The following is a 6,000-nucleotide window of genomic DNA, read 5'->3' as shown; positions in this document are numbered from 1 at the left end:
ATTTGAGGACGCTAGAATTTAGTATGCGTACTAGTACGTCAAAAACCCTGGCGCGTAAGCCGTACTAGTACGGCTGAAACCCCGAAAGGGTTAAAACCCCACCACCCCCTCCACCCTCCCAAACCTTTCCCACATTCCATCCTTCCCCATCCTCCTTCCTTCCCCATCTTACCTAAGCTCTGGTCAGAACATCGCACCTCGCATCTTAGGCCCCATGGTGACTTATACAAATATAAGAAATGCCAAAAAATGCAAACACAAAATGGTTTACAGCGAAGTTCTGGCAGGTAGTGTTTGGTCGAGTGCCAAGAAAACGGTCTACTACCGAGCGATTTTTTTTTTTTTTTTTTTTACTGACCAAAGCAGTCAAATACCGAAGTTCAAGTAGGGAGCTGTTCGAGTACCAAGGTTACATTGTATATACAATAACAGCTTTATCTCTGTAATCTCTAAAATTTTTAATGTTTTATGCAACTTTCTAAAAAAAAATTTACAAAAAAAATCCTAGAAAGATATGATTATGAGTTTTGAAAAAATTAACTTCAAAAGATTTATCTTGTTAATAGAATCTTTACTGGAAATAGTCAATAATAGAATATACATTTCCCCCAAGTAAACATTGTTAATGTTGACGATGTATATGAATCACTTCGAGGAACAGGTGTTGTGTAGAGATGCTTTTATAAAGTAGCTCTTGTATTTCCGTCTCTGCATTGCCATTTATGGTACATCTTGAAGGAAATCCAAAACCTAGTTTAGTTGAACATTATTTTGTGAATAATACTCTAGTAATGCTAAACTCGAGTTAACTCTTGAATGCTGCTATAGCAACTTGTATATAAAATGCTTATGTACCCTATACCTATGTGGTGATCATACTAAGTTAATACTTTACAATCATTTTATACCATTGTGTTTAGTGGCAACCTGTAGGGTAAGGAGTATAGCTTGTCGTGTGCAGTTCTGTTAAACCACGTTGTTACTAAAATTCTAACAAGGTTATACTGTATAATCCAGAAAGTTATACTATATTCTTATACTAAACATGCATAGGTAGTGTTAACCAGTTAGACATAGAATTATAGGGCCTGTCTCATGTTTTATAAATTAAGCGATAAGTTACCATCGTATGAAGCGAATATAACTCCTGCTATGAAACAACAATCTGAGTGTGGCTTCTGATACTGGAAATTGCATTTTATACTGTTTAAATTGTTTAAGGCTGTGAGAATACAAGTCTGGTGATTTTTTTAATCGGTTTTCCATCACGATAGTGTGAATCAGAGAATTATTATAGTATTAATTTTTGTTAACTAAGGAATGGAATACCCAGCTCCTTGTCATTTTAGTTGTACAGTATTCTTCTACATACCAGGTTTATGAAGTAATTATTTAACCTGCTCTCTCCACAGGATAAAGTGGATGATGTCTTAAAAAGTGTGTAGAATAGAATTTTTGTATAATAGAAATTTCCCATTGTTCCAATCTTTGACATTTTTCAGTGCTATTTTGGTATGTTTCTTTCTTAGATCTCTTGCAAAATTCAGTAATCACAGGTACCCCTTGCTTTCTGCAGTAGATACATTCCAAGCACATGGTGGCTGTAATGAGTCCAGTGAAGCTATCAACACTAAATTACGTGTATGAATCTTTAGTACATTTTCCAAACTGCGCTGTTTACTTGCAGTGAATGTACAGTACATTGCACAGAGGTACTGACAGAAATAGGACATCACATAGTGAGGAAAACCTGTACATACATGTTTATGTATGTGTATTTTTCTTTGACACACCAGCAGTCTCTCACTGAGGTAGGGTAACCCGAAAAAAGAAAAACTTACTATTATACACTCGGTCACTGTCTTGCAAGCAGTGTGCCGACATCGCAGTTCAGATGACCCTTCAGACTGTAACATCCTTGCCCCTCCTTCAGCATGAAGACACTGTCTTTTCCACATCCAAGACTCCCATTTGAAGAAGAGTTGGAGGGAGGGGGTAAAGGAGGGTTTGAGTGCTAGGGGCTTGAACATCCAAGAATCTTATGTGAGTACATGAAATTGGAGTGAGTCGAGGCAAGTAGTTTTTGGGAACTGACGTACTGTTGGAGTATGAGGAAGGTGACATTTTTGAAGGGATTCAGGGAAACCAATTAGTAAGGTTTCATTCCAGTAGATTGGAAAGGCAGTGCCTGCACCTTGGAGGGGTGGGGATGTTCCAGGTGGAGGGTGATTTATGATGTCAGCACACTTCTGGAAAGATGGCAATAAAATGGATAAATGATAGTGTATGTGTTGTTGTTTTTGGTTTACCCTGCTTTGGCAGGAGACAACCATTGAGTTAGGAAAAAATACATTAACCATTGTTCATTCGTCATTGCTTTCCAGAAGTGAGCAGACATCAAAATTCAAATTAACCCTCCAACTGCAACATCCCCACCCCTCCTTCAGGGTGCATGCACTGCCCTGCCCACCTCCAGTAATCAAATCTGACACTGTGTGTGTGTACTCAGTTGTGATTGCAGGGGTTGAGACACGGCTCCTGGCCCTGCCTCTTCATTGGTCGCTACTAGATCCTCTCTCTCCCTGCTCCATGAGCTTTATCATACCCAATCTTAAAACTATGTATGGTTCCTGCCTCCACTACATCACTTGCCAGACTATTCCACTTCCTGACAACTGAAGAAATACTTCCTAACATCCATTTGACTCATCTGAGTCTTAACTTCCAATTGTAACCCCTTGTTTATATGTCCCCTCTCTGGAACATCCTGTCTCTGTCCGCCTTATCTATTCCTCGCAGTATTTTGTATGTTCTCATCATGTCTCCCCTAACCCTCGTGTCCTCCACTGTTGTCGGGCCGATTTCCCTTAACCTTTCTTTGTAGGACATTCCCCTTAGCCCTGGAACTAGTCTTGTTGCACTCTCTCTAATTTCTTGACGTGCCTGAGCAGGTATGGGTTCCAAACTGGTACTGCGTACTCCAGTATGGGCCTGACATACACGGTGTAGAGAGTCTTGAACGATTCCTTACTGAGGTATCAGAATGCTATTCTCAGGTTTGCCAGGTGCCCATATGCTGCAGCAGTTATCTGGTTGATGTGTGCTTCCGGGGACGAGCTTGGTATTGTACTCACCCGATGATTTTTCTCCTTGAGTGAGGTTTGCAGTCTTTCGCTGCCTAGCCTATACTCTGTCTGTGGTCATCTTTGTCTTTCCCTGATCTTCATAACTTTGCATTTGGCAGGGTTAAATTCAAGAAGCTAGTTGCTGGACCAGACTTGTAGCCTGTCCAGGTCTCTTTGTAGCTCTGCGTGATGCTCATCTGATTTAATTCTCCTCATTAATTTCACATCATCTGCAAACAGGGACACTTTTGAGTCTATCCATTCCATCATGTCATTCACATGTACGAAAAATAGCACTGGTCCTAGGACTGACCCCTGTGGGACCCTGCTCATCACAGGTGCCCACTGTGATACTTCGTCACGTACCATGACTCGTTGTTGCCTCCCTGTCAGGTATTCTCTGATCCATTGCAGTGCCTTTCCTGTTATACGTGCCTGATCCTCTAGCTTCTGCACTAATCTCTTGTGAGGAACTGTGTCGAAGGCCTTCTTGCAGTCCAAGAAAATGCAATCAACCCACCCCTCTCGTGTCTTACTTCTGTTACCTTGTCATAAAACTCCAGTAGGTTTGTGACAGGATTTGTCTTCCATGACTTCATTCTAGTTGTCGTTTATAATCTTGTTCCGTTTCAGGTGCTCCATCACTCTTCTCCTGGAGTTTACCTAGAGAGAGTTCCGGGGGTCAACGCCCCCGCGGCCCGGTCTGTGACCAGGCCTCCTGGTGGATCAGAGCCTGATCAACCAGCCTGTTACTGTTGGCTGCACGCAAACCAACGTACGAGCCACAGCCCGGCTGGTCAGGAACTGACTTTAGGTGCTTGTCCACTGCCAGCTTGAAGACTGCCAGGGGTCTGTTGGTAATACCCCTTATGTATGCTGGGAGGCAGTTGAACAGTCTCGGGCCCCTGACACTTATTGTATGGTCTCTTAACATGCTAGTGACGCCCCTGCTTTTCATTGGGGGGATGTTGCATCGTCTGCCAAGTCTTTTGCTTTCGTAGTGAGTGATTTTCGTGTGCAAGTTCGGTACTAGTCCCTCTAGGATTTTCCAGGTGTATATAATCATGTATCTCTCCCGCCTGCGTTTCAGGGAATACAGGTTTAGGAACCTCAAGCGCTCCCAGTAATTGAGGTGTTTTATCTCCATTATGCGCGCCGTGAAGGTTCTCTGCACATTTTCTAGGTCAGCAATTTCACCTGCCTTGAAAGGTGCTGTTAGTGTGCAGCAATATTCCAGCCTAGATAGAACAAGTGACCTGAAGAGTGTCATCATGGGCTTGGCCTCCCTAGTTTTGAAGGTTCTCATTATCCATCCTGTCATTTTTCTAGCAAATGCGATTGATACAATGTTATGGTCCTTGAAGGTGAGATCCTCCGACATGATCACTCCCAGGTCTTTGACGTTGGTGTTTCGCTCTATTTTGTGGCCAGAATTTGTTTTGTACTCTGATGAAGATTTAATTTCCTCGTGTTTACCATATCTGAGTAATTGAAATTTCTCATCGTTGAACTTCATATTGTTTTCTGCAGCCCACTGAAAGATTTGGTTGATGTCCGCCTGAAGCCTTGCAGTGTCTGCAATGGAAGACACTGTCATGCAGATTTGAGTGTCATCTGCAAAGGAAGACACGGTGCTGTGGCTGACATCCTTGTCTATGTCAGATATAAGGATGAGAAACAAGATGGGAGTGAGTACTGTGCCTTGTGGAACAGAGCTTTTCACCGTAGCTGCCTCGGACTTTACTCTGTTGACTACTACTACTCTGTTCTGTTAGTGAGGAAATTATAGATCCATCGACCGACTTTTCCTGTTATTCCTTTAGCACGCATTTTGTGTGCTATTACGCCATAGTCACACTTGTCGAAGGCTTTTGCAAAGTGTATATATTACATCTGCATTCTTTTTGTCTTCTAGTGCATCTAGGACCTTGTCGTAGTGATCCAATAGTTGAGACAGACAGGAGCTACCTGTTCTAAACCCATGTTGCCCTGGGTTGTGTAACTGATGGGTTTCTAGATGGGTGGTGATCTTGCTTCTTAGGACCCTTTTAAAGATTTTTATGATATGGGATGTTGTGATGAATGGTTTGAAAAACCGACAAGTTGAAGATTGAGACACTTAAGCAGCATATGGGAATCTTTATTCAGGAAACGTTTCGCCACACAGTGGCTTCATCAGTCCAATACAAAGAGGAAGGCGTAAGGAGAGGAGGAGTATGAACACTTCGACTCCAGGCTGAGGGACTGATTACCTCATACTCCTCCTCTCCTTACGCCTTCCTCTTTGTATTGGACTGATGAAGCCACTGTGTGGCGAAACGTTTCCTGAATAAAGATTCCCATATGCTGCATAAGTGTCTCAATCTTCATATGGGATGTTAGTGCTATCGGTCTGTTGTTCTTTGCTGTTGCTTTACTGCCCCCTTTGTGGAGTGGGGCTATGTCTGTTGTTTTTAGTAACTGTGGGATGACCCCCGTGTCCATGCTCCCTCTCCATAGGATGGTAAAGGCTCGTGATAGGGGCTTCTTGCAGTTCTTGATGAACACGGAGTTCCATGAGTCTGGCCCTGGGGCAGAGTGCATGGGCATGTCATTTATCGCCTGTTCGAAGTCATTTGGCGTCAGGATAACATCAGATAGGCTTGTGTTAACCAAATTCTGTGGCTCTCATAAAAAATTCATTTTGATCTTCGACTCGAAGTCTGGTTAGTGGCTTGCTAAAAACTGAGTCATATTGGGACCTGAGTAGCTCACTCATTTCCTTGCTGTCATCTGTGTAGGACCCATCTTGTTTAAGTAAGGGCCCAATACTGGACGTTGTTCTCGACTTTGATTTGGCATAGGAGAAGAAATACTTCGGGATTCTTTCGATTTC

This window comes from Cherax quadricarinatus, chromosome 45 (genome assembly GCF_038502225.1).
Source record: "Cherax quadricarinatus isolate ZL_2023a chromosome 45, ASM3850222v1, whole genome shotgun sequence".
In the NCBI taxonomy this organism is placed as follows: Eukaryota; Metazoa; Arthropoda; class Malacostraca; order Decapoda; family Parastacidae; genus Cherax; species Cherax quadricarinatus.
Note: the sequence above shows the minus strand (reverse complement) of the source record.